Consider the following 13331-nt stretch of genomic DNA (forward strand, 5'->3'; position numbering starts at 1 on the left):
ATACAGATCTACTCCTTTCACAATACTGACTCACACAGCTATTCTTTTTTGGTAGGACCAACACAAGCTGGCTAAGTTCTACAATGTGTCAGTACTTCACTTTCACCAAAATCATCACATAGACAATACTAGTACCATATCTTCTAAATCTGCTATGGACCTGGGTGGTACTCAAAAGACCTATTCCTTCTCCATGGTATCTCTGTTGTGCAAACAACTGTGCTATGGTGTCAGGACAAAATGTGGCAGGCACATTTATTTTACCCAAAGGTAATGGAAAATGTTTCATGTGCCTACAGCTGTTGCAAATATTTCATGGAAAATTGTTTAAGGACTTAAGTGAGCTGTATAAAGATGGTCTCCTCATTTGGTTTACTTACTATAGCAGAATGCTTATAAAGAGCTATCTGGAGCTTTTTGTTTGCATACATTCCTAACTAGCAGCTGTGAAAGTCATCCTGTAAAAATCAGACTTTACATAGGGTATATTATTGAAACACAAATAGTAGATCAAACAGAAATCTGTTTCTGAAAGGCCTTTCATCAAAATTGTTGCTAAAAAGGCCATATCCTGAGAGCTGTTCTCCCCAACAGAAAGTTTCAGCTAACATGGGACACATGCTTAGAAGTATGTTTCTATCTATAACCCAGCTGTCTTAACTTTATAACAAAGAGATCTAGAAATTACATTCACCAAGTTCTAGACAACAGTCAGTTCACTCTCAGGTAGGCAGCAAGTTCTCAGTTCAGTTGCTGAGTTCATCATGCTGTCTGGCATGTCCTAAGATATGAGAGAGATCCAGGTGGGGATAGCAGATGTAAGGAGAGAGAATGCCTCTGACACACTGGGGCCCACCTAGAGATCAGAGTGTGCTGAGATCCCTCATAGATGGTTCTTGTTATACCTTTACTTTATGGAATAGATTCATAGAACAGGAGATACACAAGCAGCACTCTGTTCACCTGCACAATAAAGCATTTGAAGCAAACAGGAGTAAAGAGTTGTAATTGATCCCTACCAAAAAAAAAAAAAAAACAGCAACAACAACAAAAGGCATGTGTCAAAGGATATAGTTCAAAACCATAGTTTTACCTGAAAATTTATTGAACATTATTTTCCTTTGTTCAACTTCTTCTATTTTCATAGAATATTAGTTCTCAACTTGACCTCTGCTGCACCATCACTTGATTCAGAGTTAAGAAAACTGCTTAACAAGGGGAAGAAATCTGCAAAATTACAGGTTATTTATATCATCACTGGCAAAGATACTTAGATGCTCAAAAGACGTTAAAACTGATCTGAATATCAAAACATTTAATGCTACAATCAAAAATATGGCTAGAGTCTTGCTTCATTAAAGCATGACTTTAAGAATATAAGACTTGAGAAAAACAGCAGATAAAGGTGCTGACAGGGGGAAGGAGGAAGGGCAGAAAATAGTTAATTATTTCAGAAGCTCCTGATCCTACAGTGCACCCGGGGAACCCAATCACAGACACAGTGCAGAGGAAACCCATCCTACTAAGTCTCTTTGCTCTATTGCAGCAAATGACACTAGAAGTTATTCTCTCCTTCCAACATTTCTTGCTAATCATACTGGGATGAAAAGAAGTTCATCAGCTGTGGATATACTAAGGTACCAGTGGGAACTCACCAGAGAGTTAACTTCTTCCTTCTGCATGAAATCAGATTATCAAGCAAGGATAACAAGAATTAAACAATATGGCACATCTAGAGCAATACATAGGAATAGTAACCCTGCCATGCTTTTTTGTCCAAATGAAGTGGCACATGACAAGGGCAGAAAATGAAAAATTAATATATTATACCCAAAGCAGGACTATTAGTAAGATGAATTAAAGGAGAAAAGGTTTGGATATTTAAAATTGTGAAAATTTATCCCAAAGCTATGAACATTTAGGAGATTTATGTCAATATAAAGCAACATTAGATTTTCAGAAGAATATTATTGTTAATAAGATGTGCTTGTGGCAGTCAAATCAGGATCTTTTTTAACTTTCTCCTGTTGATGTGACATAGATGAGTGACTGACCCACAAGCTGATGACTGTGCCCTTCAAAACACACTTGGCCTCACCCTTATACAGAGGGGAAAAAAGTGGAAAATTGGTGATTAAATTGCACTTTTCTTGCCCTGAGGTACTGATCCAGTAATGCTAGAACCAAATATGTTCTAATACATAATGCTCAGACTTTTAAAAAGGTTAATCTTAATGGTAGTGGCCACTTAATTGGCCTAGCTAACCTACTGTGTCCACTGTCATTCTAATAAAAGACATGAGAACTAACTATGCCCTGCAGTCAAATGGTCAGGCAAGATATAAAACAATTTCCAGCAAATAGCCATTTATACTGAAGAGAAAATGAGAGAAAAGCTGGGAAGACAGACTGACAGCTCAAAGGCTCATCAGAGAATGAACTTTTAGCATATGGCAAGAAACTGAATGAGGCCGTGAGGTAAAATTGTAAAGATGGCTATCAGTTCTGGGGCTGCCTTAACATATTTTGTTGTTGCTGTTGTTATTTCCTACAGTAAATAGAAGCTTTTGTTTTCTACTTGGCAGATTTCACCTTTATTGGTAATTCAATGTATGTAGTGTCACAAAGCCATAATCTGAAACAATTCCAATATGCATTAATGGTTTAAACATCAAAAAAGATCATTAATAACCTAACTAATCCTTGAATTAATGAGCTGGAGTCCATAGACACTTTTTTGCTCTTTCTTGTCCTGTTCCACAATGCTGAATTGTTGGACAAGAAGGATTTGTTTTCTAAGTGCAAATCACATCAAATGACTTTACCATGCTTCATCCTCCCTGGTGTAGTTGAAGTTAGCATTTTCTTCCACATTCTGCCTATATTTGATAGGAAAAAATGCACAAGAGCTGAAAATACCATCTAAATATATACTTAGTGTTAAATTTTTTTTAACTATAAGTCTAATTAGAATGAAGATATAGAACTGCATTTAAAAATATTTTCAAACAAGGTTTTCAATATGAAGGTAGGAAGATTTTCAATATGAAGAAGTGTAATTCCAGCTAAATTTCAGTAATTATAAAGCTTGTGTAACAACATCCTTAAAACCATCCTGTAACATGGGGTAGCCAAAATAATTCATATGTTACTTTAAACTTCAAGTTGCATCAGATGGTGATGTCATCAGAGATATGAGAATAGAGTCATATTCTATTTACAGAATAATTATACTGCAGATAACATACACCTATGAAAGAACTATAACTGAAAATGTCATAAGCCCTGTACCCCACTATTTTGTTGGCAGATCTCAGTTTTGTTATTTCTCTTTCAGATATAACATTTATTTTTCAATCTTTTGTGCAATGTGTAAAAAAAAAGGGACATCTTTTTTTCATTTACAACTTTCTAACATGGTACAAATACAAGTAATGCAAGTAATGGAATGTAAAAATATTATTTTTGTTGATCTCATGAAAAATATGGTTTTCTCTCTTGTCTTCAAAGAAATTCAGAAGAAAGTATTTGCTGCAACTGTTCAGAAAGGAAAAGCGTTTTCCCCTCGCTGCAGCAGCTGCCACCTTTTCAGCCTAACAGTGAAACCAGCACTGAAGCTGCATGTTTGATACCTTGAGACTCCTGAATGGACAGAGTAAATTGACTCGATATGGTTTATTAGCAGCAGTAAAGCAGATTAGTTTTTTACATTTATTTGGTGGACACATTATTTAAATCTCTCACAGTGGCTATTCTGCAGTGACTATAAACGCTTTTGTGGGAAATTCCAAATACTTGAACAAGGATGAAATACTGGCAGGGTATATAAAGAATATAAGCATCAGGTCAGGAAGGTTGCAACATATATTCATTTGAGGTTCAGACTGAAGCAAGTAATCCGACATGCTACAATTTTTACAGTGGCTCCTTTTTTTGTGTGACAAGTGTGCAGAAAAATAAGGAGGATATTAGCAATAGATCTCAGTATTCAAGGGAACAGCTAGTCCTTTCTATTCTCATTAAAATTTGACTTTGTTGGGGTTACATTGATTTATGCCAACTGATGATACAGTCCTTTAGACTTTAACAGTTGTTATAGATGTATATTTGCAAGCTAGAAACTGCCAGTGCTGGTTGGCTGGACATGGATTGGTGGCATTTCTTAACACTTCATGGATTTTTGATGAGTCCTTTATTTTCCCCTTACAGTAAAGGTACACTTTGATGTTTTTCTTAGGGCCTGTTTAGTGCTGCTATACTGATTGCAGCTCAATAAACAAAGATGGAAAAAGGACAAAGTGAGGACTAGCTATGCTGTGACACAATACAGCAGAAGCATATTTTTGTTTATATGTTTATATGTTTCTACAGACTGCAGATGATTGCAAAACTGCTGTTCTGTCCTTTCATCTGCCTCACTGTGTCCCAAACACTGGAAGATTAATATTTTGGAGTTTCTTGAAAACTTTTGTACTTTATTATGTTACCATTATAAAATTCTGAAATTCCCAAGCAAATTTTCATTTTTCACAATATGAAATCCAAGAACCTTTTGACACACCTGCATTTTTTTGTGGAGAGACATTTCTTTGTTCTCAATTTGAATCAAGATATAGAGGCATTTTGTAATATATGCATATATGCTGCCATTCTTAAACACATCTTAGTTTTAGTATTTTCAGTAGGGATCCAAAACCTGCCTCTGCAGGCTATTTAAAAATACAGCTGAATATACTAAAGTAACAGTAACTGGAAAATCCAGATGCAGAAATACCAGAAATAATGCTATTTTCTGAACTCAGGAATTGTTTTTCAGACTTAAATCATCCAAATTTTCATTACAACTTGTAAATAGTCCAAAGACCAAAGCTGTCTGATGGTTGTTGACCCAAGAATTCTGAAAGAGTAGCTAAAAGACTAGAAGAAGAGTTTAAAATTACATTTACCTCTATGATTCTTCCTTCTTATTTATAAAGGGCAGAGATAATTTGAAAGACTTGCCAGTTCACATCTCAGAGAATAAAAAGGTTGAAATGGAGTCTGGTAAATGGTTTTCAGCTCTGAATCAAGCCCCTTTGTCTTTTAGATTCTAAACAAGAATAGTGGAGCCATTAAAAAAAAGCATTAAAAAAACCCAAAAAACTGTATATTCACTTTAAAAAATTAAAACAAAATTTTGTAAATTCTTGAAATTTAGAGGAAGAATAATATTTGGAAATGAAAGACTAAAAGGGTATGAACAGCAAGAGGATTTCTATTGTGTAACATTATGTTTAGCAGACTGAAGAAAACATTTGTGCTACTGTCTATTCAGCCAGTAAATAAAAGTGCTACAGCTGCATCTTATAGTGGCTTACAATAGGATTACTCTGTTAGTTACATTCAAGCACCTGTTCTCTACATGCAGAAACCAAATGATTATGGCCCTGTAAGTTCGCTGAGTCTTACTACAAGAATAGCAGAAGATGGATTTTAAAGTCCCATTTAAAAAGAAAAAATGTTAACTCAGTAAGGTATGAAAATATATCTCAAAAAACAGAAAATAATTCCTCCCTTCACCTACACAGAGTAATAGAATTTATTTCTCGTTTTTATACAAAACAATCTCCTATTGGACCTGTTTTGGGACTTTGCCAACACGTATTCTTCATACCTTAAACTGATCTTAATCCTTCAAGAAACCATCAACAAAACTTTCCTTTGCTATTTATCAGTTGAATCCACAGATCTTCAGTGCTATGACTCCCAAACATCTTCATATTCCTAAGGCCAAAATAGGACTAGTGTCCTTCTGCTCCACCACTAGCATCCTTTTCCCTGCTGCATTATGTCATAACACCCTGTTTTACAGAGTGCTCACAGCTCAGCTCTGTCTTAGGACTGTGACAATATATTTCATTCAAAGGAAAATTTCAGTAAAAGGCTAATCAAGATAGCCTCAAACTATGCTACATTTTCCAACATGTGCAGATTATGCACAAACTTCCTCCAGTTTTGTTTGAGAGTGATAGGAGTGTGGAACACTATCACAAATAAAGATGATGTGTCTCTCACAAATGATCTAAAGTAACCAGCAAGACAAGGCCTTGCACTCTCCCCACTACCTTTCAGCACCAGATGAAGATCTGCATCTTAATTCCTTGGCTTTCACATAAAGACTATTAATATACTGGCATTTGTAGGTGCCCTACCATCTACTCCCAACACATATAAACACACCCAACTTAGAGAAATCCTCAAGTCAGCCTTACACTGCATATCAAACAGGAAGACTTTTCACAGTGTCTGTATCTTCTCAACGATTTCAAGCCCCATAGGTTTGAGTTTGGAAGTCACATTCCTTTCTGAGCTTTTTTCAATGTTTTCTACTCTGTAGCTTGCCCACTGAAGCTTTGTGCTGTGCTATTACTCCCTCACCTGCTCTCTCAGTTCATTGCAGGTTGCTCATTTCTTAACACCTCCTGGTTAAAGAGGGGTCTGCCTACCAGTGAAAGTCAAATGCATTCACACTGCTGTAACCACAAAAAACAAGCCAAACTGCTTCCAAATCATACATGGATTCATTCTATTTGGAGTTTTAAAGGAAAAACAAGTTAATAATGAAGCTTTCAGAAGAATCAGAAGCAGGTTGAGCAGATGTCTGCTGCTTATATAAAGATTTACATGCAAAGCTGCTTAAAAGTATTTGATTTGCCTTAAGTAGCTTTTAAAAATCCAGAAAGTATTTTTAAATGTTCTTAGATTTCTAAGCAATAATGAAACATCAAAGAGAGTTTGGGTGCTTCATTGGGTTTCATTGGAAATGGAAAAAAAAAGAATTTAAAAGAAAAGCAAAGAAAATTTCAAAGACTATTCTCCAGTTTTTGTCAACAAATGTAATGGAAATTAAAATAATTTCTGAAAGGTCTATTCATAAGAAACCAGGTGCTCACAATTTTTTAAAATGTTTATTTTTAATTATCATATGTATTACCATATTACATTTATTCATAAAATCACTGCATGATCTGAGGAATGAAAGCTTCTTAGCCCTTTGAAGAATTTCAAGTAATAAGATACTTAATGAAAAAGCAAAGTATCAGCAATCTGACATTCAGTGCAAACACATACCAGACATATACACTCCTCCAAGGCATATTTGGGTTAAAGGCACTCTAAATTATTACAGCAGTTCTTTGCCAGCCACATTAGTACAAAGTGAGGTAATATTTATTTTGGATATCCCACTCTAGAAACAAATGTTTTGTGATTTTCATGAAATGGTGATTTACCAGGAGCGCTGTAATTCCACACCACTGAAAGCAGGACTGGAGTTAGCCCAGATTTGCAAGTGTTATTAAAAGCTGCATTTTTGTTCCTTAATCCTGTATTCAGGGAATACTGCAAGTTCTGATAATCAGCCTGCTATTTCCTCAGACTTTGTTGTTATAAATGTATTAACTTTTTCATAAAGCAATCTGTATTTGCAATTAATCAAGCGAGTTGTCTCTTTAAGATAGTAGCCTAGCAACTTCCCTGAAGCCAGGGGAAGTCCCAGTTGGTGCCACAGGCCCACAAAGTTATTATCAAAGGCTAATCTAACTCGTCAGAGTGTTTTAAAGCATCTCTCTGATTAAAAGTGAGGAGAGGGAGAAAAAAAAACAGTGAAAGCTCAAAACTAGGTGAGTATTCTTTATGTAAATGTGAGCTAAATAATTTTTCAGGAGACAGCCAATATTTTTATTTGTAGAAGTTTCACTTTATAGAAATTAATGCAAATTTGTTTCTCAAAATTTAATGAACATTTCCAAACAGGCCCAATGAAAAAAGGCAGTTTTTTCTTCATGTCACTTTGTTTCGTCTTCAAAGTCACCACTTGTTCAAGTGGAGCAAGAGTAGGATTTTGGAAACATCAAAATATACTTTCTAGGTGAGCTGAACTGAGTGTGAACCCAGCTAAGCAGATTACATGGAATTCATCTCATGGTGTCTAGATTCCCAATTTCATGTCAGACTAAAGACCTGATAATTTTGGTTCTGACTTAGCCTTTCACAGCTTTATGGCCTACAGTCTGGAAATTCTGGGTTTCTATGACTCCAAGGTTCCTCAACATTATTCGTCAGTCTGAGCTGCAGACTTTGGTTTTGGCTGAAAATTGCCACGGGGCCACCCTTGTACCAACCACAGATAGATCTTTCAGCAGGAGCAAAGGAAACCTCAGGGACAGAACTTTATCACAATTTCACTTTTGCACACACATTGTGCACAGGTATATTGTTTGTGATGTCTTCTGTCAAATCCAAACCAAAATTCTTCCTTTTCACTTTGTAGCAACAGGAAATGTGCTTCTCTCTTCTGAGCTCCTGAATTCCTTCTAGCAGGAAATGGGTAACAACTTCCGAGACAGGCCTCTCTGCTGGTGCCTTCTCTGAATGTGAGTCTAAAGCCTTTTGACATGTTCAGCAAGATGGACATAATCTATGTCTGTGCAGACAATTCAAAGGATCACAGTGCAAAAATGTTTCCCTAATTTTCTGTTTGCTTTCTCTGAGCACCTTACAATGATAAAAAACCTCAACCTATGCAGGGCTAATTTCAAACTATCAATTTAACTTCCGTTTACAGGGACTAACCTGAAGACGAGTTTGTCCCTCATGTAAAACCATTTTTGTTGTTCCCCCAAAAATTCAATCAAGCAGCAGGTGTAACTCCTTTTCCAAAATCTCCTTGTATTCATTACCAGAGAAGCAGAACCGTTCTGATTCAAATTGCTGAAAGGATTTCATTTAAATCAATATATATTGCTTTGGGACTTTATGTATGGGATCGAGGATGAAGATTTTTGCAAGCAATAGTAACTCTTTGCCAAAGACAGATCCACTGAATGTTGAGAAGCCTAGCCAACTGGTTTGTGTAATCACCTGAATTTACATAGTTAATATGAAACTGAGTATGTTTTTCTTCTTTCAGTTCAACCTGATTAAGATAGTGCTCTCCTACTACACAACCCTTTGAACTTACTCAGTTTCAAAGGCAGTAAGTGACCAAGTGCTTGCACCATTCTTGGAAGTAATTAAGTTACAACTATTTTTTTTAAAAAAATACTCCCTTTATTAACTCTTTGAAGGACTGCTTAAACATTCAAATTTGTATGACCATTTGTGGAATAATATCATTGCTACATCTTGCTGCTTAACTCCTAGTGGGTTCTCTCCACAATGTAATGTGTTTTACTGCTAAAGACCAATGGATGGTTAGCTGAGACAAAAAAAAGGAGGATTTTATGTAATTTTTAAAGTGTTTCTTCATAAAATATGAATAAGACTCAGTGTTCTTTGCAGAGTAATCACAGACAGTTCTCTCAAACTGGAAATACTAAACAACTGATACAGATCCTAAAGCATGTAGTTTTATAAGGGATAGGAATCAATAGGATGCACAGAACGAAGTGGGAGTCATAAAAAGTGAGTTAAAATTCAGAGACAGAGGGGGGTGATGGAGGATATTTGCCTAACTGCTGTCTTCAATTTTGCAATTCACTTCTCAGCCTAGACCTAAAGAGTTCTACAGTGAAAAAGTTTTTAGGCTTGCACTCAGATATGTGGGAAGTCAACATATAACTGCACAGAGACAAGCATACATGATGTAGAAGAATCCAACCTATCTTGGTATATTTACTTTTATATTTGTTTGTATGCTATAGGAAAAAAATTAAATTTATTCCACTGAATTAAACTAAATACTAATAAAAAATTGTGGTCTACTGAGTATAGCCAAAAGAAAGGCAGACATTGGAACTTTAATATGAAGTTCGATTAGCTCCCAAACATCACCCTACTCTGGGAAACTCAGTGATTCCTACTATAAGGTTCCTGTGCTTCTGTGAGTAGCATAAGTTAAATATGCTTCATTGGTATGAACAAAGAAGACTTTTTTTTCATCAGTTTTGAGCACCTGTCATCTGGCTGCACTACATGAACTATTTACAGTTTGGTTTTCTAAGACAGGATATACAGTAGCTTTAAGAAAACAAAGGAACTCATCCCTGTTCTATGAATAGCACAGATCCTCTCACCTTTAAATTGAGTCATCAGGGACACAAGACAGCTGTTCTCTTTGCAAGCTAAGATATTCCAACAATTTCTGCATACTTGCTCTGTTTAATGGTAGCTATCTCCAGGAGACCAAGGGTCTGTCTCCTATCTTGGTTTCATCTGCTGTGACATGTGACACAAATTCTCTTATCTTTTTACACGAGGTGATGAGCTGTCAGTTTCCAGACATACAGCAGGCCCTCTGCCATGAGTCTGGAAATCTCAAACAAGTAAATAAAGTGAGTCAAGTCATCTCTAGTCTGTATCACAAGCAGTTAACTGTCTTTACCAAAGCTTCTAAGGGACGTCATCTGAACAATGCTTCCATAAGAAGATACTGCCATTATATGAACATAATCTTCATCACTTGGATATCTCCTTTCAGATGAGAATATTAGAATATCACATACTGAAGAATAGCCCAAAATCTTAGGCTGTGTGGCCATTTACCAGTTTGAAAAGAAATATAAGCCTAATTTAGATACTCTGTTCCCCAAAATAATTAGAGAAACCAATGTTTAAAAGAATGTTAGGCTGGTTGGTTGTCTATGGTTTGCAATGTTATTCTATGAAGTCCATGAATAGTCCACTTATAACATTTACAATTAAAATTGATAATTAAGAATTCACAACTCTTTCAAGGCTAGTAGTGAGCCATAGCTCCTTGCCTGTAGTTCCAGTTGAGAAATCACTAGTTTGGAAATTGAGATAATCTCTGATGGAGAAATACTGCTTTTCAGATTAGGTTTAAAACATTGATAGGTCAGGAATTGCATGCTTTCACCCCTATTATATAGAAAACTAGAAGAGTTTCATCAGATGGGGGATGATGTTTTAGCACTTTGTGAGAGCACCATGTTCTACAGATGTACTTCTAAAAAGCTGTCTTACATTTTAAGTGCTGTTAAGAGAAAAACATGTTCTTTGGGTTGTCAGGAGGGGAAATGTTCCAACCTAGTGCATGGCTGGGCTAATAAAGAATTTTTAAAGTCTACAGAATCTGTATTTTTATTATTTCCTTTATTCCCCCCTTTTTAATTTCAGAACTAGGCTACTATTGAATCATAATAAAAATAAGCATACAATTGTGTTTCTCGCATTTACTGACTCAAGCAGTGATAACGGTTGTTTAATGGAGTTGGTACTGTTATCAATTGCTCATTGCTTAAAAAGAACTTGCAGGTAAATCAGATCTGCAAGTGTCTTTCCCATTATTCACACTGATGAAGAGATTAAATATTAGGGGGAAAGATCAAGGTTTGCTTTGCCAGATAAATAAAAATCAATTTGTTTTCATTAGCAAGTGTGTTAAATGTAGCAAGGTAACAAATCCTGCAGCCCTCCAGAGGATGATTTTTCAAGACAGAATAGCCTCTAAAAGGCACTAAAGACATGGTGGTGAACGTGGTACTATATAGGAGGTATTGCTCACTCCCTCTTCTGGTTAATTCTTCTGTTAACCTCATTTCAAAATCTGATTTTTCATGTAATGTGTGATATTAATCTCCACGGGGGATGGACAATTACACACAGCTGTTTCTTCTTTTAATCTTGTTTCCAACTCATAGCTTGAACATTTCTTATGCAAATTGTTTATGTTCATGACATTCAGGTTCTCCAACAGATCTGGAGACAGCTGATGAGGCTGGAAGTAGATCTTGATGAGTTTCTATAACGCAGAACACCTTCACCACATATTGTTTTGCAGCTGTACTTGCAAATTCCATATCCTTGAGTCTTTCCATCCCTCTGACTACTTGCAGCGCAAGCTGTATTGCAGACAGACAAGGTTCTTGGCAAGCTCTTTTGCTAAGTTCCAACAGATGTGGTACCAAGTAGCTTGTTCAGTAGTAATATCTTCTGTATCTCCATAAGGCTAAAAACTACATGGATTCATAGATTAAGGAGAGTTGAACTTGATGTGAGGCAAAGTTATAAGCAAAATTATTTTCAAGTTTAAATCTGTTTCTCTAAAACTATCCTACTTGTTTTGCTGGCAATATTCTTCCTCTGAAAGTGTGTATTCCCAGACTGGCAGCTCATGGATGCACATGATTTGTAGGAGGGTATATTGTTCTTTCTCACAGAGTCAAGTCTAGTTCTGCAGTAAGTGGTATACTGTGTGTTACAGTAGAACAGCTTCTTATCTCAGTCAATTGCCTGACAGACAATGCAAGTCAGAGAGCATACCTTATCAGTGTTATGTTTGTTTACTTCTGTGTGTCCAGATACTGTATAAATCTCTAAGCCATTTGGATGAGATTAGAATAGAAGAATTGACAAAGTGACATGGGTGAAATGCAGCTTACACTTTGATTGTGTGTGGAGCAGGCTTCATTTTTAAGTATCTGAATAAACCAGATTGCAAGGAGGGAAAAAAGGTGCTTGTTCTGCAGTTTGTGAGCTCAATTTATTTCCCAAACTGCAAGCAGGAAGAGGATTCACCTTTTTTATATTGGTAAAAATTAAGCGAAGACTGTAGGGCTACAACACTGAGAAGGCTCAATTGAGTTGTAGCAAACAGCTTTATGCCATAGTGACAGAAGGATACTCAGTACCACACCTTGTCATCACCCTTGGCATTCAACTCTCCCTTCTTTGGGGAGTAGCTCGTCCTGATGCTCCTGGATGCATGTCTTTAAGGACAGGAGGTCTTGAATAATCATTTTTAAATCCTATAAAGCTAGAGCAGATTGGATGAACAGGTTTTGATTAAGCTTTTCTTAGGCATCTGTCTGCTTACTTCCAATGTGCGAATATTAATCTTTTTATCTTGAAAATTGTCTAGTTAGCAATCTACCTATTATGCACACTAACATGGGTTAACTGCAGATGAGCCTGAAGTATTGACAGCAAAGTCCCACCAAGAGCTGCTTTTAAGATGTCAGACCCATTTCCTCTGTTAAAATGCAAGAGAAAAGCAATTTGTCAGCAGTGGATATTTTGCTGAGATCTTATGATTTATGAAAATATATTGCACCTGTCTAGAAGAAATTAAATATACTTTAATTTTATTAATTCAGTTAAAAGAATTCATAGTGTATCATTTGTTTTGCACTGTAATCCTTTGTATGAAAATAGGTTGATAACACTGCAGTTCCTCCTTCAAGCTTCCTCTTATTCCTCACTTTCATTCTGGACAGGACATTGGTACTATCTGATCTTTTCAAACTAGTGTTTACTGCCTCAGCCTTTTCAACACTTTCTCATTAGAATAGCTCCCATCTCTTCCTTCTTCCTGCAAGTACTTTAGCTTT

The sequence above is a fragment of the Cinclus cinclus genome, chromosome 1 (genome assembly GCF_963662255.1).
Source record: "Cinclus cinclus chromosome 1, bCinCin1.1, whole genome shotgun sequence".
NCBI classification, from domain to species: Eukaryota; Metazoa; Chordata; class Aves; order Passeriformes; family Cinclidae; genus Cinclus; species Cinclus cinclus.